General features: G+C 47.7%; 1 protein-coding gene across 1 annotated transcript in view; it reads left to right on the forward strand.

Annotated features, from left to right (window-relative positions):
- Positions 1-2,937: 2,937 nt before the first annotated feature.
- LOC311239911 (signal transducer and activator of transcription 5B-like) overlaps positions 2,938-23,375 on the forward strand; it is a gene marked incomplete at its 3' end in the record, with an annotated part of 141,173 nt that continues 120,735 nt past the window's right edge. Inside the window, exon 1 of the mRNA XM_084328355.1 lies at positions 2,938-3,067. The remainder of the gene's footprint in view (positions 3,068-23,375) is intronic.

Genomic DNA, 23,375 nt, shown 5'->3' on the forward strand with positions numbered 1-23,375 from the left:
TCATATAGTAAAATACAGAATACTTTATATCACAAAATGCTTTTTTCGGTATGAGCCCCTCCTGGGAGTGTGCTAGATAAAAATAGATAAAAAGTATAAAATAGAAAAAGTCAAAAGTACGTAAAATAAAGTGTTCAGTCAATATACATAATACAATACAGAGTAAAAAGAGTTAAGTCTCATGCATACGCAGGTGTCAATCAACTCAGTACACCTGCAAGCCTACTTGATTCAAATCCTAACGGACACAAATCCATCCCCAATGCATTTCAATGAGGCTGCGCTTCCTTCACTCTCACCATAATGAAAGCAAAACGATAAGAGATGAAGCTTAGTTTTTTTTAATATGAGCACTTGAGGAAGTTCATGAAGGGTTATGTGCGATATTGTGTAATTCCGTCGACAATTGTGGTCCGTGTGGCGATTGGAGTGGATAGACGTGAATTGGCCGGCAACAACCTGTCCCGACAGCCAATGGGGACGATGCAATATAGGGGGTCAGAGGGAAACCCTCCTCCACTGAAGGCCTCTTCTTTAACCCTTTCACTGCCACACTACAGAAGGTTACCCGTCTGTAGTTTGGCAGTGAAAGGGTTAACCTGCTGTCGTGTGGCAGTGAAAAGGGTTAACCTGCTGTCGTGTGGCAGTGAAAAGGGTTAACCTGCTGTCGTGTGGCAGTGAAAGGGTTAACCTTCTGTGTATTGTCGCAGTGAAAGGGTTAAACCGTTTGGTAGTGCGGCAGTGGAAGGGTTAAGCAGGGCGTGCCATGTGCTCACAGTGTGGCCCCTAAGCCTCTCTCTCTGGGATTTCCCACTTCTTCTTCTTCTTCTTCTTCCAGTTGCTCGACTCTCCTCGCTGCCCCCGGTGGGGGGAGGGGGGCGAGCGGATGGCAGGTCCACGCTTGACGAAGAATAGAGAATCAAGAGTCGATTTCTAGAGACGATTTTTTCTTCAGTTTTTAGTTTTGTAAATGGTGCGTTTATATATATCTCTTTGATCCAAATCGGTCGCTTTACAATTTTTGTTCCTCACATTTTTACCCGTTCACTCACGCATTCACACACCGACGGCGGAGGCGACCACGCAAGGTGCCACAACCTGCTCATCGGGAGCAGTTAGGGGTTAAGTGTCTCGCTCAAGGACACTTCCACACGCTGCTCGGGGAGGAGCGCCGGGAATCGAACCGGGAACCTCAGACGATTACCAGACGACTGCTCTACCTCCCGAGCCACTGTCGCCCCCCCCACACTGTCGCCTTAACTCATTCAGGCAGTCACTCACTCACTCATGGTTAGCCACACTGCGCTGGTAGCTTATTTGTGCAAGATCAGTGCAATCCATGCAACATTGCTTCGCATCTATGACACTTATATATTGAAATTCTTTATTTGGAATTACCCCTTGAGATGAACCATCTCGTTTTCAAGGGGGTCCACAGCTTACAAAACACATAAATTATTATGTATTAAACATAACAAAACAAAAGAAACAAACAAAAACCAAACAAAAACAAGATAAAATTAATAATAAACAGGTTCAAACAACATCAAACAAGAGGAACATAAGACAAAAAACAACAAAACACAGAGCACATATTCAAGTGATTGCTTCAAAGATCTGTTATACTATTATTGGTGGAAACATGAACAAGTAATCTCAAGGTGAGAGGACAGCGCAGTTTTAAACAGTTCTGTATCGTTAGTGGCTTAGCTTGGCATCGCCTTCTGCACTATCTCGCGTACGTGCACGCGTACTGAATAAACCACAAATGTACCTCTAATACCAGTATTAGTCTGACCACACCCCTCATCAGCTTACCTTCATAAGCAGGTGTGTGGTCACCTGCTCTCCTCCTTCTCGCTTTCACCACAAGGAAGAGGTGCCTCGGTAGATCCCCACACTTGACACCATGATGGAAGAAATTGGATTAGGAACAGCTTGGGAAACAAGGATACGTTGACATCATATCTTTATTTTCTCTCTCACTATTTTCGAGAAAATACGGCGATATTGTCTTCGTACTGGAGTGTCTAGAAGATGATGATCATTCTACAAACCCTCCACCGGTTTTCGTATTGGGAGCACGCCGCTGCATGCTTCTCAACTGCAGTTCCTTGCTGTGTTTGTTGGGGTGAAACCTGTCAGGCCACAGCTGAACTGTCGGACATGCCGCTGTTGTGAGGAGCGGTGCGTTCCAGGTTGGGTGAGTAGTGTTTGCTGGCGGGCTCCACTTGTCTGTTAGTGCTATGGGGGCTACTTGACAAAGTTTATGGAAACCGGCCCCAGGCTAGGGTCCTTTGTTTAGCCGTCTAGGCGACAGAAGGCCTTGGTCTGGCGACCATTATAGTTTTAACTAGTGGGCCGCGACCATTGACACTGGTGATCCCTGTGTGTTCTGGACGAGTGGATTCTCTCTGTCACCGTGTTAAGACCCCATCTTTCATATCCAAATGAGAGTATTCCTTCACGAGGGGATATGTGCATGTAATGTGCGATAGCGGCAGATTCATGTTCAAAGTCAGCTATACAGGCCAGTTGGTACTGTGCTGATTCCGCCGGACGTGTTAATGTCACCGTTGTGAAGCGGTGTTGACGTCTTGTTTTTTCTTTTCTCTTAAAAAGTGAGGAGGGTTCAGAACGGCGGCCTGTCTGGGTGAGTGTTATGTCATTGTTTACATGTTCATAGCTTACGGTTAGCCGGTCGGTGGCCTGGCGCGGGGTAGCTTGGCTTCTCGCGCGCCGCCGGGAGCTCGCTCCTGATCGCGTGCGTCGTAGATCGGCGTCTCGCGAGCGGAAGCAATAGCACCCGAACGGTTGGAGCAGCCGTTAGCTTGATGCTATTCTGTTGAACGTGCTTTGATTTTTAACATGTTTTACACTCTTGACCACGACGTCATCCTTGACAGGGGATGTTCGTCAACCCTGCCCGAGCCTAGACGGGGATTGCGTCAACAAAGAGGACTGTAGCGACTGGTGGAGCGGCGACGCTGCCCGGATCGAACAACACGGGACGGCTGTGTTCTACGGTGGCTTGTGACTGCACTTCGCTGATCTGCGTTCCGGGCAGGTACGGGGTTGGCCAGACCTCATAAACACGTCTTCTGGTTTTACCTTGCTAAAATGTATTGTGAATAACGGTGTTTTTTCCCAAAACGTGTGTTGTTGCAATGCATTTGAGATACGTTGCGGGTTGTGTGTGAGCTGTTTTTGTCACTGGCAGTTAGCTTCTCCGTGCACAGGTCGTGATGTATTGATCTGGTTGTTGTGTGAGAAACATCATGGTGTTTATGTGTACCGTGTACTCACTACTAAGGCAACTAACCTATGAAGCTATGCTTGGTGACGAGTGAGTAAAAGAATGTTCTTTCTCAGACTGTAATGACAATGAACAGTGAGTTCACACATTAACAGGTTTTCCTGTTTTGACTGGCCGTATTGAGGGTAAAATAGGAGGATTGTGTTTCCCCCCCCGGTTCCCTGGGGACTTTATCACCTCCTATCAGACATGTTGTGCATTAATTGTGTCTTTTGTGTGGTAGGGATACGATGTAACTCTCAGCTTGATTGCTGAGGTTGTGCTAAATCTGCTGGAGAAACTTATTTCCTAAAGGGAAATTGGTTTGGTTGCTGTCATGTGTGCTTAGCAAGGCCTGTGGTCGATACTAATCAAGAATGATGTATTCTCTCATTGTGAAAAAAACGGCGTTCCTCTGTTGAGTGTTTTTGCCATTTTTTGTAGGTGATGATGGGTTGGTGTGTGTCATGTGACCTACAACTGGGTTGTACTGGCCACAGAAGCACATGTGTATGTTGGACCGGGGTTCTTAGAGCCCTCTCTATTCTGTGTTTTTCCTTAGTAAAAATCAGATAGCAGGTTAGCTCGTGCGCTGTGTGGAGCTGTGAAACGCTTCATAGAGCTGACTATGACTGTGTCATATTCTCTTTTTGTCGTTACGTCGTATCATGGGTGTGGGGTCGTAAAGGGGTGAACTGGTAACCTTTCCTCTCCCCATTGTTCTGTCGGTCAGGGGTACACCCCCTGTCCTTCAAGGTTCCCGTCACGTGGCGGTTCGGCACGTTACGGGGGGGGGGGGGGGGGGGGGGGAGGGAGTTCCTGGTCCCACGGCCTGGTATATTGGGCGTGTGCACCGCAGGAATTCCCCCGCCATAGAGTACGTCACCGTGCGCGTCTCTGTTGGTAGGACTTCCGTGTGCTGTTCAGGTCCATGTGATGGATCTGTTTTCAGGGGGGGTGGTCAGGGCTCCTCCTCACCAAGCGCCTACTCAGGCCTTCTGTGAGTTCGGACTCCTTCTTCCATGTGAGGAAGCCTCCATCAGAGTACAGAGCCTTCCTCCTCAGATTGTCAAAGTGAGTGGACCCTCTAGAAGGGTCCTTTTCTATTGTATGTATATTCGATTCAATTCGTTTATTGAGTGTGTATGGGTTCGGTGCCTCTTCCCCGGAGGCCCTAAAACCAGTTTTTTACATGGCTCATGGTGCAATATATTCTTTTCAATCTGTACAGCTCGCGTGGGAAGTCTCTCTGGGGATCCCCGTCTCTTTCCTATGGGAGGGTGGTGGGATGTAAAAATGTGAACATTTTTTACCCCGGCTGTGTAGACTGGGATACATACTGTTGATGCTTCCTTCTTTCTATTCCAGAAGTGTTGGAGTTAGGGAGTGTCACACCCCTCTTGTCGTTCCCCTGGGCGCCTTGGGGATTCAATGACAGGTCTAAATAGCCTGTTCATTGATGGGGGTGTGTCCCGACGCACGTATAGTGCTAGCTCGCTGTAAACAGGCGATTGACTGGCACGCCTTAGTTGCTTGTGGTTGAAACAGCGTTTTTATAAAGCAACTGAGATGGGGGTTTTTCCTCTTCCGGCGACCACATCCCATGACCTGGGTGGGTTGTCGACGGATTCTCGTTCATGTCTGGGGGATGATGACGGGATGGATCTGAACATATGTAGTGGGGTCTCACGCCCTTGGGGTGGGCCACCAGGCGCGGTTCGTCCCGACGTCTGGGTGGCGCCTTCTTTTCATGTTAAGATCAACACGCATATCTGCCCTTCTCCTGGAGTAGGCATGTCGGCGTGGTTAGGGCACGGGACTGGTTCTGGTCACGCTGGTCCAGATCAGTTGAACCCGTTGTCCGCCGGGGATGCAGATCTGCTGTTCTGGTACCCTGAGGGACTTGGGCTTTTTTCAGGGGGAAAAATGCCAGGTCGGTCTGGGTGTCACAGGGTTAAGCGCTATGGAGACCCTGGTTGGGTATGTTTTTACTCAGCACTGTCGTCATGGCTTACAGCCATGCCATTCTGTACGCGCTCGATCTCGTCGGATCTCGGCCGCTACACAGGTTGGTCCTGGTTAGTACTTGGTTGGGAGACCGCCGGGGAATACCAGGTACGGTGTGCTTAGGGGCTGGTTCTCCATTGTTTTTCGCTCCTCTCTCACGCATGGCGAAGAGGGGCCTGTGGGGGTGGTTTTTTGACCTCCTCTGGTGACCCTGTGCTTCCCGTACCGCCAGGCCCGGTCCGAAGTGATGTTTGCGACCCGTAGGCCTGGGTTAACCCTTTTTGGAAACTGAAACACTTGTACTGCGGTATAGCCGGTGTATACCCGCAGGTGTGTTTTGGAGTTTTTTCTTGAGGGGTTATAGGAACAACCACCGCATTGGGTAACACCGAGGTGGTTGATTCCCTGGTGTGTTGGAGCAGTGTCAACTCCCGGGTTCACCGTTTGAGGGTGCCCCTGCACGTTCATGACGTCTGCCAATCGTGTCAGCCTTCTCTGCCTCGACCCCTCTGGGTGGGGGTTGTTAAATGGAGGCTTGGTCATGCAACACCGCCAGCTTACGCTCCTTCCGCCGGGGCGGCTGTGTTCAGCTGTCCCCTCTGGCGCCTGTCTCGTCCGCAGTCTCCAGGCTAGGGTTAACAGCCTGTTGCCTGGTTTTTCCCCGGTGCGCTGCCTGCTTCCGTTGGTTAACCTTTTTTGTGTGCTTACGGCCATGCTGACTGCCTATTCTGCAGGGTCAGTGTGCCAGGCGGTGTACTATTGGGGGGACGGGGCCCGCTCGGCTTACGGCCATACCGACCTGAACACGCCCGGTCTCGTCCGATCTCGGAAGCTGGGCAGGTTCTGGCCTGGTTGGTTCCGCCTGGGAATACCAGGTGCAGTAACTGAGGGGCCTTTGTCCGAATACGCTGGCGATGTGGGGGGCGGGGCACTACGTGCCCACCTGGTGGGGTCTTGATGCTGGCATCATGGACTTCTCCGGGCCCCCATTCCAGGGAGTCCAGTCCTTTTGGTGGGTCTGGGTCTTCCTTCGTGCTCCGCTGCTACGGCCTTGCCACGGGGTTGGGTTTGCCCTTGACCCCGTGATTCTGGGGGCAGTAACGAGGTTGTTCCTCCGTTCGTTCCCGGGTGGCATGCGGGTTGTGCGTGTGTGTAGTCGTGGGGTCAAGCCACGGTCTGCTCACCCTGTGCGTTGAGTTGCTTGAGTGCCTCTTCGCACGGTCGGGTCCGTCGCCCTCCCGTGACGTCCCTAATAGGGGGGCTACCCTCCATTAGGGGGGGTCGGGGGGGCTCGGCCCTCCCTGTTCTGATGGTTTTGGGGGGCTGTCAGCGGGGTGTATTTGTCAGCCAAGTGGCTCCGCTTGGCCTCCCTTGTGCAGAAGGCGATGCCAAGCTAAGCCACTAACGATACAGAACGTTAGGTTATGACTATAACCAAGTTCTGTTAGTTAGGGGCGATGCTTGGCATCGGACGCCGCTGCAGCCCTTGTCCTCACCTTGTGGTGAAAGCTTGGGAAGGAGGAGAGCAGGTGACCACACACCTGCTTATGAAGGTAAGCTGATGAGGGGTGTGGTCAGACTAATACTGGTATTAGAGGTACATTTGTGGTTTATTCAGTACGCGTGCACGTACGCGAGATAGTGCAGAAGGCGATGCCAAGCATCGCCCCTAACTAACAGAACTTGGTTATAGTCATAACCTAACGTTAATGAGCTCCACTAAGCTACAGTTAGCTGGTTAATGAGCTCCACTAAGCTACAGTTAGCTGGTTAATGAGCTCCACTAATCTACAGCTAGCTGGTTAATGAGCTCCACTAAGCTACAGTTATCTGGTTAATGAGCTCCACTAAGCTACAGCTAGCTGGTTAATGAGCTCCACTAAGCTACAGCTAGCTGGTTAATGAGCTCCACTAAGCTACAGTTATCTGGTTAATGAGCTCCACTAAGCTACAGTTAGCTGGTTAATGAGCTCCACTAAGCTACAGCTAGCTGGTTAATGAGCTCCACTAAGCTACAGCTAGCTGGTTAATGAGCTCCACTAAGCTACAGCTAGCTGGTTAATGAGCTCCACTAAGCTACAGCTAGCTGGTTAATGAGCTCCACTAAGCTACAGTTAGCTGGTTAATGAGCTCCACTAAGCTACAGCTAGCTGGTTAATGAGCTCCACTAAGCTACAGTTAGCTGGTTAATGAGCTCCACTAAGCTACAGCTAGCTGGTTAATGAGCTCCACTAAGCTACAGCTAGCTGGTTAATGAGCTCCACTAAGCTACAGTTAGCTGGTTAATGAGCTCCACTAAGCTACAGCTAGCTGGTTAATGAGCTCCACTAAGCTACAGTTAGCTGGTTAATGAGCTCCACTAAGCTACAGCTAGCTGGTTAATGAGCTCCACTAAGCTACAGTTAGCTGGTTAATGAGCTCCACTAAGCTACAGCTAACTGGTTAATGAGCTCCGCTAAGCTACAGCTAGCTGGTTAATGAGCTCCACTAAGCTACAGCTAGCTGGTTAATGAGCTCCACTAAGCTACAGTTAGCTGGTTAATGAGCTCCGCTAAGCTACAGTTAGCTGGTTAATGAGCTCCACTAAGCTACAGTTAGCTGGTTAATGAGCTCCACTAAGCTACAGTTAGCTGGTTAATGAGCTCCACTAAGCTACAGCTAGCTGGTTAATGAGCTCCACTAAGCTACAGTTAGCTGGTTAATTAGCTCCACTAAGCTACAGTTAGCTGGTTAATGAGCTCCACTAAGCTACAGTTAGCTGGTTAATGAGCTCCACTAAGCTACAGTTAGCTGGTTAATGAGCTCCACTAAGCTACAGTTAGCTGGTTAATGAGCTCCACTAAGCTACAGTTAGCTGGTTAATGAGCTCCACTAAGCTACAGTTAGCTGGTTAATGAGCTCCACTAAGCTACAGTTAGCTGGTTAATGAGCTCCACTAATCTACAGCTAGCTGGTTAATGAGCTCCACTAAGCTACAGTTAGCTGGTTAAAGAGCTCCACTAAGCTACAGCTAGCTGGTTAATGAGCTCCACTAAGCTACAGCTAGCTGGTTAATGAGCTCCACTAAGCTACAGCTAGCTGGTTAATGAGCTCCACTAAGCTACAGTTAGCTGGTTAATGAGCTCCACTAAGCTACAGCTAGCTGGTTAATGAGCTCCACTAAGCTACAGCTAGCTGGTTACTGAGCTCCACTAAGCTACAGCTAGCTGGTTAATGAGCTCCACTAAGCTACAGCTAGCTGGTTAATGAGCTCCACTAAGCTACAGCTAGCTGGTTAATGAGCTCCACTAAGCTACAGCTAGCTGGTTAATGAGCTCCACTAAGCTACAGCTAGCTGGTTAATGAGCTCCACTAAGCTACAGCTAGCTGGTTAATGAGCTCCACTAAGCTACAGCTAGCTGGTTAATGAGCTCCACTAAGCTACAGCTAGCTGGTTAATGAGCTCCACTAAGCTACAGTTAGCTGGTTAATGAGCTCCACTAAGCTACAGCTAGCTGGTTAATGAGCTCCACTAAGCTACAGCTAGCTGGTTAATGAGCTCCACTAAGCTACAGTTATCTGGTTAATGAGCTCCACTAAGCTACAGTTATCTGGTTAATGAGCTCCACTAAGCTACAGCTAGCTGGTTAATGAGCTCCACTAAGCTACAGCTAGCTGGTTAATGAGCTCCACTAAGCTACAGTTATCTGGTTAATGAGCTCCACTAAGCTACAGTTAGCTGGTTAATGAGCTCCACTAAGCTACAGCTAGCTGGTTAATGAGCTCCACTAAGCTACAGCTAGCTGGTTAATGAGCTCCACTAAGCTACAGCTAGCTGGTTAATGAGCTCCACTAAGCTACAGTTAGCTGGTTAATGAGCTCCACTAAGCTACAGCTAGCTGGTTAATGAGCTCCACTAAGCTACAGTTAGCTGGTTAATGAGCTCCACTAAGCTACAGTTAGCTGGTTAATGAGCTCCACTAAGCTACAGTTAGCTGGTTAATGAGCTCCACTAAGCTACAGCTAGCTGGTTAATGAGCTCCACTAAGCTACAGTTAGCTGGTTAATGAGCTCCGCTAAGCTACAGTTAGCTGGTTAATGAGCTCCACTAAGCTACAGTTAGCTGGTTAATGAGCTCCACTAAGCTACAGTTAGCTGGTTAATGAGCTCCACTAAGCTACAGCTAGCTGGTTAATGAGCTCCACTAAGCTACAGTTAGCTGGTTAATGAGCTCCACTAAGCTACAGCTAGCTGGTTAATGAGCTCCACTAAGCTACAGTTAGCTGGTTAATGAGCTCCACTAAGCTACAGTTAGCTGGTTAATGAGCTCCACTAATCTACAGCTAGCTGGTTAATGAGCTCCACTAAGCTACAGTTATCTGGTTAATGAGCTCCACTAAGCTACAGCTAGCTGGTTAATGAGCTCCACTAAGCTACAGCTAGCTGGTTAATGAGCTCCACTAAGCTACAGTTATCTGGTTAATGAGCTCCACTAAGCTACAGTTAGCTGGTTAATGAGCTCCACTAAGCTACAGCTAGCTGGTTAATGAGCTCCACTAAGCTACAGCTAGCTGGTTAATGAGCTCCACTAAGCTACAGCTAGCTGGTTAATGAGCTCCACTAAGCTACAGCTAGCTGGTTAATGAGCTCCACTAAGCTACAGTTAGCTGGTTAATGAGCTCCACTAAGCTACAGCTAGCTGGTTAATGAGCTCCACTAAGCTACAGTTAGCTGGTTAATGAGCTCCACTAAGCTACAGCTAGCTGGTTAATGAGCTCCACTAAGCTACAGCTAGCTGGTTAATGAGCTCCACTAAGCTACAGTTAGCTGGTTAATGAGCTCCACTAAGCTACAGCTAGCTGGTTAATGAGCTCCACTAAGCTACAGTTAGCTGGTTAATGAGCTCCACTAAGCTACAGCTAGCTGGTTAATGAGCTCCACTAAGCTACAGTTAGCTGGTTAATGAGCTCCACTAAGCTACAGCTAGCTGGTTAATGAGCTCCGCTAAGCTACAGCTAGCTGGTTAATGAGCTCCACTAAGCTACAGCTAGCTGGTTAATGAGCTCCACTAAGCTACAGTTAGCTGGTTAATGAGCTCCGCTAAGCTACAGTTAGCTGGTTAATGAGCTCCACTAAGCTACAGTTAGCTGGTTAATGAGCTCCACTAAGCTACAGTTAGCTGGTTAATGAGCTCCACTAAGCTACAGCTAGCTGGTTAATGAGCTCCACTAAGCTACAGTTAGCTGGTTAATTAGCTCCACTAAGCTACAGTTAGCTGGTTAATGAGCTCCACTAAGCTACAGTTAGCTGGTTAATGAGCTCCACTAAGCTACAGTTAGCTGGTTAATGAGCTCCACTAAGCTACAGTTAGCTGGTTAATGAGCTCCACTAAGCTACAGTTAGCTGGTTAATGAGCTCCACTAAGCTACAGTTAGCTGGTTAATGAGCTCCACTAAGCTACAGTTAGCTGGTTAATGAGCTCCACTAATCTACAGCTAGCTGGTTAATGAGCTCCACTAAGCTACAGTTAGCTGGTTAAAGAGCTCCACTAAGCTACAGCTAGCTGGTTAATGAGCTCCACTAAGCTACAGCTAGCTGGTTAATGAGCTCCACTAAGCTACAGCTAGCTGGTTAATGAGCTCCACTAAGCTACAGCTAGCTGGTTAATGAGCTCCACTAAGCTACAGCTAGCTGGTTAATGAGCTCCACTAAGCTACAGCTAGCTGGTTAATGAGCTCCACTAAGCTACAGCTAGCTGGTTAATGAGCTCCACTAAGCTACAGCTAGCTGGTTAATGAGCTCCACTAAGCTACAGCTAGCTGGTTAATGAGCTCCACTAAGCTACAGTTAGCTGGTTAATGAGCTCCACTAAGCTACAGCTAGCTGGTTAATGAGCTCCACTAAGCTACAGCTAGCTGGTTAATGAGCTCCACTAAGCTACAGTTATCTGGTTAATGAGCTCCACTAAGCTACAGTTATCTGGTTAATGAGCTCCACTAAGCTACAGCTAGCTGGTTAATGAGCTCCACTAAGCTACAGCTAGCTGGTTAATGAGCTCCACTAAGCTACAGTTATCTGGTTAATGAGCTCCACTAAGCTACAGCTAGCTGGTTAATGAGCTCCACTAAGCTACAGCTAGCTGGTTAATGAGCTCCACTAAGCTACAGTTATCTGGTTAATGAGCTCCACTAAGCTACAGTTAGCTGGTTAATGAGCTCCACTAAGCTACAGCTAGCTGGTTAATGAGCTCCACTAAGCTACAGCTAGCTGGTTAATGAGCTCCACTAAGCTACAGCTAGCTGGTTAATGAGCTCCACTAAGCTACAGCTAGCTGGTTAATGAGCTCCACTAAGCTACAGTTAGCTGGTTAATGAGCTCCACTAAGCTACAGCTAGCTGGTTAATGAGCTCCACTAAGCTACAGTTAGCTGGTTAATGAGCTCCACTAAGCTACAGCTAGCTGGTTAATGAGCTCCACTAAGCTACAGCTAGCTGGTTAATGAGCTCCACTAAGCTACAGTTAGCTGGTTAATGAGCTCCACTAAGCTACAGCTAGCTGGTTAATGAGCTCCACTAAGCTACAGTTAGCTGGTTAATGAGCTCCACTAAGCTACAGCTAGCTGGTTAATGAGCTCCACTAAGCTACAGTTAGCTGGTTAATGAGCTCCACTAAGCTACAGCTAGCTGGTTAATGAGCTCCGCTAAGCTACAGCTAGCTGGTTAATGAGCTCCACTAAGCTACAGCTAGCTGGTTAATGAGCTCCACTAAGCTACAGTTAGCTGGTTAATGAGCTCCGCTAAGCTACAGTTAGCTGGTTAATGAGCTCCACTAAGCTACAGTTAGCTGGTTAATGAGCTCCACTAAGCTACAGTTAGCTGGTTAATGAGCTCCACTAAGCTACAGCTAGCTGGTTAATGAGCTCCACTAAGCTACAGTTAGCTGGTTAATTAGCTCCACTAAGCTACAGTTAGCTGGTTAATGAGCTCCACTAAGCTACAGTTAGCTGGTTAATGAGCTCCACTAAGCTACAGTTAGCTGGTTAATGAGCTCCACTAAGCTACAGTTAGCTGGTTAATGAGCTCCACTAAGCTACAGTTAGCTGGTTAATGAGCTCCACTAAGCTACAGTTAGCTGGTTAATGAGCTCCACTAAGCTACAGTTAGCTGGTTAATGAGCTCCACTAATCTACAGCTAGCTGGTTAATGAGCTCCACTAAGCTACAGTTAGCTGGTTAAAGAGCTCCACTAAGCTACAGCTAGCTGGTTAATGAGCTCCACTAAGCTACAGCTAGCTGGTTAATGAGCTCCACTAAGCTACAGCTAGCTGGTTAATGAGCTCCACTAAGCTACAGCTAGCTGGTTAATGAGCTCCACTAAGCTACAGCTAGCTGGTTAATGAGCTCCACTAAGCTACAGCTAGCTGGTTAATGAGCTCCACTAAGCTACAGCTAGCTGGTTAATGAGCTCCACTAAGCTACAGCTAGCTGGTTAATGAGCTCCACTAAGCTACAGCTAGCTGGTTAATGAGCTCCACTAAGCTACAGTTAGCTGGTTAATGAGCTCCACTAAGCTACAGCTAGCTGGTTAATGAGCTCCACTAAGCTACAGCTAGCTGGTTAATGAGCTCCACTAAGCTACAGTTATCTGGTTAATGAGCTCCACTAAGCTACAGTTATCTGGTTAATGAGCTCCACTAAGCTACAGCTAGCTGGTTAATGAGCTCCACTAAGCTACAGCTAGCTGGTTAATGAGCTCCACTAAGCTACAGTTATCTGGTTAATGAGCTCCACTAAGCTACAGTTAGCTGGTTAATGAGCTCCACTAAGCTACAGCTAGCTGGTTAATGAGCTCCACTAAGCTACAGCTAGCTGGTTAATGAGCTCCACTAAGCTACAGCTAGCTGGTTAATGAGCTCCACTAAGCTACAGTTAGCTGGTTAATGAGCTCCACTAAGCTACAGCTAGCTGGTTAATGAGCTCCACTAAGCTACAGTTAGCTGGTTAATGAGCTCCACTAAGCTACAGTTAGCTGGTTAATGAGCTCCACTAAGCTACAGTTAGCTGGTTAATGAGCTCCACTAAGCTACAGCTAGCTGGTTAATGAGCTCCACTAAGCTACAGTTAGCTGGTTAATGAGCTCCACTAAGCTACAGTTAGCTGGTTAATGAGCTCCACTAAGCTACAGTTAGCTGGTTAATGAGCTCCACTAAGCTACAGTTAGCTGGTTAATGAGCTCCACTAAGCTACAGCTAGCTGGTTAATGAGCTCCACTAAGCTACAGTTAGCTGGTTAATGAGCTCCACTAAGCTACAGCTAGCTGGTTAATGAGCTCCACTAAGCTACAGTTAGCTGGTTAATGAGCTCCACTAAGCTACAGTTAGCTGGTTAATGAGCTCCACTAAGCTACAGCTAGCTGGTTAATGAGCTCCACTAAGCTACAGCTAGCTGGTTAATGAGCTCCACTAAGCTACAGCTAGCTGGTTAATGAGCTCCACTAATCTACAGCTAGCTGGTTAATGAGCTCCACTAAGCTACAGCTAGCTGGTTAATGAGCTCCACTAAGCTACAGCTAGCTGGTTAATGAGCTCCACTAAGCTACAGCTAGCTGGTTAATGAGCTCCACTAAGCTACAGTTAGCTGGTTAATGAGCTCCACTAAGCTACAGCTAGCTGGTTAATGAGCTCCACTAAGCTACAGTTAGCTGGTTAATGAGCTCCACTAAGCTACAGTTAGCTGGTTAATGAGCTCCACTAAGCTACAGTTAGCTGGTTAATGAGCTCCACTAAGCTACAGTTAGCTGGTTAATGAGCTCCACTAAGCTACAGCTAGCTGGTTAATGAGCTCCACTAAGCTACAGCTAGCTGGTTAATGAGCTCCACTAAGCTACAGTTAGCTGGTTAATGAGCTCCACTAAGCTACAGTTAGCTGGTTAATGAGCTCCACTAATCTACAGCTAGCTGGTTAATGAGCTCCACTAAGCTACAGTTAGCTGGTTAAAGAGCTCCACTAAGCTACAGCTAGCTGGTTAATGAGCTCCACTAAGCTACAGCTAGCTGGTTAATGAGCTCCACTAAGCTACAGCTAGCTGGTTAATGAGCTCCACTAAGCTACAGTTAGCTGGTTAATGAGCTCCACTAAGCTACAGCTAGCTGGTTAATGAGCTCCACTAAGCTACAGTTAGCTGGTTAATGAGCTCCACTAAGCTACAGCTAGCTGGTTAATGAGCTCCACTAAGCTACAGCTAGCTGGTTAATGAGCTCCACTAAGCTACAGCTAGCTGGTTAATGAGCTCCACTAAGCTACAGTTAGCTGGTTAAAGAGTCCACTAAGCTACAGCTAGCTGGTTAATGAGCTCCACTAAGCTACAGCTAGCTGGTTAATGAGCTCCACTAAGCTACAGCTAGCTGGTTAATGAGCTCCACTAAGCTACAGTTAGCTGGTTAATGAGCTCCACTAAGCTACAGCTAGCTGGTTAATGAGCTCCACTAAGCTACAGTTAGCTGGTTAATGAGCTCCACTAAGCTACAGCTAGCTGGTTAATGAGCTCCACTAAGCTACAGTTAGCTGGTTAATGAGCTCCACTAAGCTACAGCTAGCTGGTTAATGAGCTCCACTAAGCTACAGCTAGCTGGTTAATGAGCTCCACTAAGCTACAGCTAGCTGGTTAATGAGCTCCACTAAGCTACAGCTAGCTGGTTAATGAGCTCCACTAAGCTACAGCTAGCTGGTTAATGAGCTCCACTAAGCTACAGCTAGCTGGTTAATGAGCTCCACTAAGCTACAGCTAGCTGGTTAATGAGCTCCACTAAGCTACAGCTAGCTGGTTAATGAGCTCCACTAAGCTACAGTTAGCTGGTTAATGAGCTCCACTAAGCTACAGCTAGCTGGTTAATGAGCTCCACTAAGCTACAGTTAGCTGGTTAATGAGCTCCACTAAGCTACAGTTATCTGGTTAATGAGCTCCACTAAGCTACAGTTATCTGGTTAATGAGCTCCACTAAGCTACAGCTAGCTGGTTAATGAGCTCCACTAAGCTACAGCTAGCTGGTTAATGAGCTCCACTAAGCTACAGCTAGCTGGTTAATGAGCTCCACTAAGCTACAGTTAGCTGGTTAATGAGCTCCGCTAAGCTACAGTTAGCTGGTTAATGAGCTCCACTAAGCTACAGTTAGCTGGTTAATGAGCTCCACTAAGCTACAGTTAGCTGGTTAATGAGCTCCACTAAGCTACAGCTAGCTGGTTAATGAGCTCCACTAAGCTACAGTTAGCTGGTTAATGAGCTCCACTAAGCTACAGCTAGCTGGTTAATGAGCTCCACTAAGCTACAGCTAGCTGGTTAATGAGCTCCACTAAGCTACAGCTAGCTGGTTAATGAGCTCCACTAATCTACAGCTAGCTGGTTAATGAGCTCCACTAAGCTACAGCTAGCTGGTTAATGAGCTCCACTAAGCTACAGCTAGCTGGTTAATGAGCTCCACTAAGCTACAGCTAGCTGGTTAATGAGCTCCACTAAGCTACAGTTAGCTGGTTAATGAGCTCCACTAAGCTACAGTTAGCTGGTTAATGAGCTCCACTAATCTACAGCTAGCTGGTTAATGAGCTCCACTAAGCTACAGTTAGCTGGTTAAAGAGCTCCACTAAGCTACAGCTAGCTGGTTAATGAGCTCCACTAAGCTACAGCTAGCTGGTTAATGAGCTCCACTAAGCTACAGCTAGCTGGTTAATGAGCTCCACTAAGCTACAGCTAGCTGGTTAATGAGCTCCACTAAGCTACAGCTAGCTGGTTAATGAGCTCCACTAAGCTACAGCTAGCTGGTTAATGAGCTCCACTAAGCTACAGCTAGCTGGTTAATGAGCTCCACTAAGCTACAGCTAGCTGGTTAATGAGCTCCACTAAGCTACAGTTAGCTGGTTAATGAGCTCCACTAAGCTACAGTTAGCTGGTTAATGAGCTCCACTAAGCTACAGTTAGCTGGTTAATGAGCTCCACTAAGCTACAGCTAGCTGGTTAATGAGCTCCACTAAGCTACAGTTAGCTGGTTAATGAGCTCCACTAAGCTACAGCTAGCTGGTTAATGAGCTCCACTAAGCTACAGCTAGCTGGTTAATGAGCTCCACTAAGCTACAGTTAGCTGGTTAATGAGCTCCACTAAGCTACAGCTAGCTGGTTAATGAGCTCCACTAAGCTACAGTTAGCTGGTTAATGAGCTCCACTAAGCTACAGTTAGCTGGCTAATGAGCTCCACTAAGCTACAGTGAGCTGGTTAATGAGCTCCACTAAGCTACAGTTAGCTGGTTAATGAGCTCCACTAAGCTACAGTGAGCTGGTTAATGAGCTCCACTAAGCTACAGCTAGCTGGTTAATGAGCTCCACTAAGCTACAGTTAGCTGGTTAATGAGCTCCACTAAGCTACAGCTAGCTGGTTAATGAGCTCCACTAAGCTACAGTTAGCTGGTTAATGAGCTCCACTAAGCTACAGCTAGCTGGTTAATGAGCTCCACTAAGCTACAGCTAGCTGGTTAATGAGCTCCACTAAGCTACAGCTAGCTGGTTAATGAGCTCCACTAAGCTACAGTTAGCTGGTTAATGAGCTCCACTAAGCTACAGCTAGCTGGTTAATGAGCTCCACTAAGCTACAGTTAGCTGGTTAATGAGCTCCACTAAGCTACAGCTAGCTGGTTAATGAGCTCCACTAAGCTACAGCTAGCTGGTTAATGAGCTCCACTAAGCTACAGCTAGCTGGTTAATGAGCTCCACTAAGCTACAGCTAGCTGGTTAATGAGCTCCACTAAGCTACAGTTAGCTGGTTAATGAGCTCCACTAAGCTACAGCTAGCTGGTTAATGAGCTCCACTAAGCTACAGCTAGCTGGTTAATGAGCTCCACTAAGCTACAGCTAGCTGGTTAATGAGCTCCACTAAGCTACAGCTAGCTGGTTAATGAGCTCCACTAAGCTACAGTTAGCTGGTTAATGAGCTCCACTAAGCTACAGCTAGCTGGTTAATGAGCTCCACTAAGCTACAGTTAGCTGTTAATGAGCTCCACTAAGCTACAGCTAGCTGGTTAATGAGCTCCACTAAGCTACAGCTAGCTGGTTAATGAGCTCCACTAAGCTACAGCTAGCTGGTTAATGAGCTCCACTAAGCTACAGTTAGCTGGTTAATGAGCTCCACTAAGCTACAGCTAGCTGGTTAATGAGCTCCACTAAGCTACAGCTAGCTGGTTAATGAGCTCCACTAAGCTACAGTTAGCTGGTTAATGAGCTCCACTAAGCTACAGCTAGCTGGTTAATGAGCTCCACTAAGCTACAGCTAGCTGGTTAATGAGCTCCACTAAGCTACAGCTAGCTGGTTAATGAGCTCCACTAAGCTACAGTTAGCTGGTTAATGAGCTCCACTAAGCTACAGTTAGCTGGTTAATGAGCTCCACTAAGCTACAGCTAGCTGGTTAATGAGCTCCACTAAGCTACAGTTAGCTGGTTAATGAGCTCCACTAAGCTACAGTTAGCTGGTTAATGAGCTCCACTAAGCTACAGTTAGCTGGTTAATGAGCTCCACTAAGCTACAGCTAGCTGGTTAATGAGCTCCACTAAGCTACAGCTAGCTGGTTAATGAGCTCCACTAAGCTACAGTTAGCTGGTTAATGAGCTCCGCTAAGCTACAGTTAGCTGTTAATGAGCTCCACTAAGCTACAGTTAGCTGGTTAATGAGCTCCACTAAGCTACAGTTAGCTGGTTAATGAGCTCCACTAAGCTACAGTTAGCTGGTTAATGAGCTCCACTAAGCTACAGCTAGCTGGTTAATGAGCTCCACTAAGCTACAGCTAGCTGGTTAATGAGCTCCACTAAGCTACAGTTAGCTGGTTAATGAGCTCCACTAAGCTACAGCTAGCTGGTTAATGAGCTCCACTAAGCTACAGTTAGCTGGTTAATGAGCTCCACTAAGCTACAGTTAGCTGGTTAATGAGCTCCACTAAGCTACAGTTAGCTGGTTAATGAGCTCCACTAAGCTACAGTTAGCTGGTTAATGAGCTCCACTAAGCTACAGCTAGCTGGTTAATTAGCTCCACTAAGCTACAGTTAGCTGGTTAATGAGCTCCACTAAGCTACAGTTAGCTGGTTAATGAGCTCCACTAAGCTACAGTTAGCTGGTTAATGAGCTCCACTAAGCTACAGCTAGCTGGTTAATGAGCTCCACTAAGCTACAGTTAGCTGGCTAATGAGCACCACTAAGCTACAGCTAGCTGGTTAATGAGCTCCACTAAGCTACAGCTAGCTGGTTAATGAGCTCCACTAAGCTACAGTTAGCTGGTTAATGAGCTCCACTAAGCTAGCTGGTTAATGAGCTCCAGTAAGCTACAGCTAGCTGGTTAATGAGCTCCACTAAGCTACAGCTAGCTGGTTAATAAGCTCCACTAAGCTACAACTAGCTGGTTAATAAGCTCCACTAAGCCACAGTTAGCTGGTTAATAAGCTCCACTAAGCTACAGCTAGCTGGTTAATGAGCTCCACTAAGCTACAGTTAGCTGGTTAATGAGCTCCGCTAAGCTACAGCTAGCTGGTTAATGAGCTCCACTAAGCTACAGTTAGCTGGTTAATGAGCTCCACTAAGCTACAGTTAGCTGGTTAATGAGCTCCACTAAGCTACGGCTAGCTGGTTAATGAGCTCCACTAAGCTACAGCTAGCTGGTTAATGAGCTCCACTAAGCTACAGCTAGCTGGTTAATGAGCTCCACTAAGCTACAGTTAGCTGGTTAATGAGCTCCACTAAGCTACAGCTAGCTGGTTAATGAGCTCCACTAAGCTACAGTTAGCTGGTTAATGAGCTCCACTAAGCTACAGCTAGCTGGTTAATGAGCTCCACTAAGCTACAGTTAGCTGGTTAATGAGCTCCGCTAAGCTACAGCTAGCTGGTTAATGAGCTCCACTAAGCTACAGTTAGCTGGTTAATGAGCTCCACTAAGCTACAGTTAGCTGGTTAATGAGCTCCACTAAGCTACGGCTAGCTGGTTAATGAGCTCCACTAAGCTACAGCTAGCTGGTTAATGAGCTCCACTAAGCTACAGCTAGCTGGTTAATGAGCTCCACTAAGCTACAGTTAGCTGGTTAATGAGCTCCACTAAGCTACAGCTAGCTGGTTAATGAGCTCCACTAAGCTACAGTTAGCTGGTTAATGAGCTCCACTAAGCTACAGCTAGCTGGTTAATGAGCTCCACTAAGCTGGGGGCAGCGGTGGCCTAAAGGTCGCCGGTTCGATCCCCCGGACCGGCAGGAAGAATCTGTGCCAGGGAAGTGAATGAATAACTCTCTCCCATACCCTTAACACCAACCGCTGAAGTGCCCTTGAGCAAGGCACTAAACCCCCGACGGCCAACGGTGGCAGACTGTGGTTGTACTGGGCAGCTCCCAGGTGGCAGACTGTGGTTGTACTGGGCAGCTCCCAGGTGGCAGACTGTGGTTGTACTGGGCAGCTCCCAGGTGTCAGACTGTGGTTGTACTGGGCAGCTCCCAGGTGTCAGACTGTGGTTGTACTGGGCAGCTCCCAGGTGTCAGACTGTGGTTGTACTGGGCAGCTCCCAGGTGTCAGACTGTGGTTGTACTGGGCAGCTCCCAGGTGTCAGACTGTGGTTGTACTGGGCAGCTCCCAGGTGTCAGACTGTGGTTGTACTGGGCAGCTCCCAGGTGTCAGACTGTGGTTGTACTGGGCAGCTCCCAGGTGTCAGACTGTGGTTGTACTGGGCAGCTCCCAGGTGTCAGACTGTGGTTGTACTGGGCAGCTCCCAGGTGGCAGACTGTGGTTGTACTGGGCGGCTCCCAGGTGTCAGACTGTGGTTGTACTGGGCAGCTCCCAGGTGTCAGACTGTGGTTGTACTGGGCAGCTCCCAGGTGGCAGACTGTGGTTGTACTGGGCAGCTCCCAGGTGTCAGACTGTGGTTGTACTGGGCAGCTCCCAGGTGTCAGACTGTGGTTGTACTGGGCAGCTCCCAGGTGTCAGACTGTGGTTGTACTGGGCAGCTCCCAGGTGTCAGGCTGTGGTTGTACTGGGCAGCTCCCAGGTGTCAGACTGTGGTTGTACTGGGCAGCTCCCAGGTGTCAGACTGTGGTTGTACTGGGCAGCTCCCAGGTGTCAGACTGTGGTTGTACTGGGCAGCTCCCAGGTGTCAGACTGTGGTTGTACTGGGCAGCTCCCAGGTGTCAGACTGTGGTTGTACTGGGCAGCTCCCAGGTGTCAGACTGTGGTTGTACTGGGCAGCTCCCATGTGTCAGACTGTGGTTGTACCGGGCAGCTCCCAGGTGTCAGACTGTGGTTGTACTGGGCAGCTCCCAGGTGTCAGACTGTGGTTGTACCGGGCAGCTCCCAGGTGTCAGACTGTGGTTGTACTGGGCAGCTCCCAGGTGTCAGACTGTGGTTGTACTGGGCAGCTCCCAGGTGTCAGTCTGTGGTTGTACTGGGCAGCTCCCAGGTGTCAGACTGTGGTTGTACTGGGCAGCTCCCAGGTGTCAGACTGTGGTTGTACTGGGCAGCTCCCAGGTGTCAGACTGCGGTTGTACTGGGCAGCTCCCTGGTGTCAGACTGTGGTTGTACTGGGCAGCTCCCTGGTGTCAGACTGTGGTTGTACTGGGCAGCTCCCAGGTGTCAGACTGTGGTTGTACTGGGCAGCTCCCAGGTGTCAGACTGTGGTTGTACTGGGCAGCTCCCAGGTGTCAGGCTGTGGTTGTACTGGGCAGCTCCCAGGTGTCAGACTGTGGTTGTACTGGGCAGCTCCCAGGTGTCAGACTGTGGTTGTACTGGGCAGCTCCCAGGGGTGAATGGAACTGTGTGAATCTGAAGCAGGGCGTAGCTGAAAAATAGCATCTGTGCTCAGAGAACCTACCCTGGGTAAATAAAGGTTAAATAAAATAAATAAATACAGCTAGCTGGTTAATGATCTTCACTAAGATACAGTGTGTGTCTGTGTGTGTGTGTGTGTGTGTGTGTGTGTGTGTGTGTGTGTGTGTGTGTGTGTGTGTGTGTGTGGCCCTGTAAACACATCATAGTGGTCAGCCAACATGTAAGACAACAACGAACTGTGATGAAACAAGTCAGTTATGGGAACAGAGTAAACTAATGTTTAATTTGGCTTCCTGACAATGTCAGTACGACCATTGAATAAATACAAACATTCCCCAACGCAAAGAACACAGACACAGACTTGACAAACAACTCGAGGGGCTGAACTGAAGGTGAAATGAAGAGTGGAGGAAGTCTAGAAGACGACTGTATGTTGTGTGTATAATATAATATATTCAGTATATTATTATGACACATTCAACACAATACGTTCTACTGTACGTTGTGTGTATAATATAATATATTCAGTACATTATGACACATTTAACACAAAACATTATACTGTATGTTGTGTGTAATATAATATATTCAGTATATTATGACACATTCAACAAAATACATTCCACTGTATGTTGTGTATAATATAATATATTCAGTATATTATTATGACACATTCAACAAAATATTTTTTTTATCCACTTTTTCTCCTCTTTTTCTATTTTTCTCCCATCCCAATTTCGCTGTGCCAATTCTCGGACTCTCATTGGCGAGGTGTAACGTGTGGGAAGCTCACACTATCCCCGCCATTTTCCTGTCTCTGCTGTGCAGGCGTCCCCCAACCGACCTGTAGGAGTCGCTGTCCACAACGTCCAGATTACCACTTATCGACTTCCACCTGCTAACTCTGCCAATTGAGTTAGTATGACGGCCGGCCCAAGCCGGAGGCAACGCCGACAGCGGGATTCGAACCTGGTGTCTCTTGCGTTGGTGACAAGCGCAATGTCCGCTGCGCCACCCAGCCACCCTACATTATACTGTATGTTGTGTAGGGATGGGTACAGAATTCGGTACTTTTGAGGTACCGAACCGAAACACGTCGGTACTACCGAGTATCGAATCAAGTGAGAAACCGAAAAAAATATAAAAAAAAAGAAATAATAATATTGTATTAATTTTCTTTTTTAACATTTTTTTTTTTTTTTCAACTTTTTTCTTTTCATGTCAACGTTCACACGCACAATATATGCTTACCTAGGATTTGACTTGATTCAACAACAAAGCAGTCGGAGCAATGGCAAGCCGAAAACTGTCGAAATTGTAGTTATTTGAAGTTTGGATTTTTTTTTTACGACTGAGGTAGGTAAATTACATTTCTTGAGACTAAAGTACAGAAAAAAGGTACCGTTGGGTACCGGTATCGATTCACAGGTACCGGTACCGGTATCGGTTCAAATGTGAAAGGTACCCATCCCTAATGTTGTGTGTAATACAACAAGGCCCACCACGACTGTGTCGTCAGCAAACTTGATGATTGTGTTGTTGTTCCGCTGTGCCACACAGTCATGTGTGTACAGCAAGTAGAGGAGGGGGCTCAGAACACAGCCCTGGGGGGCCCCTATGTTGAGAGTGATGGATGAGGAGGTGCATTTGCCTGCTCTCACCACCTGGGGTCTTCCTGTCAGTACTACTACTACCACTGCTAGTGTAACCGGTGTCGTATTGCTCTGCGTTGTGTTTCGATTCCACCCCTGGGATCGCCCTGAGTGGGAGTTGAACCCCGGTCTCCCACGCCGCGGGCGGCATCACAGACCACTGCACCAAGAGGTGAATTCACTTCTTGTTAATGGGTCTGGACGCCTCTGGGGAGTGAGTTTTACTTGCAGTACCGTTTAACATCCACAGCCACTTCACTACACTGTCCATCGTGAAGATCTCCTCAACGTCAGCTGAGATGGTACAAAACTTTTGTACAAAACTTAGATGTAGGAAATGAGCTCCTTCTCTCTTCTGTTACTGCAGAACACCAAAAACTAACCAGCTGAGACCCCAAAACTCACTCCCCGAACAGCTCTCTCTCTCTCTCTCGAGCGTTCTGAGACCCCAAAACTCACTCCCCGAACAGCTCTCTCCAGCGTTCTGAGACCCCAAAACTCACTCCCCGAACAGCTCCCTCCAGCGTTCTGAGAGCCCAAAACTCACTCCCCGAACAGCTCTCCTAAATCAACACTCACATACTACACTATTATTTCTACAACGAGAAGCAGGC

Source organism: Notolepis coatsorum, assembly GCF_963971535.1.
Source record: "Notolepis coatsorum genome assembly, chromosome: 14".
Taxonomy (NCBI): domain Eukaryota; kingdom Metazoa; phylum Chordata; class Actinopteri; order Aulopiformes; family Paralepididae; genus Notolepis; species Notolepis coatsorum.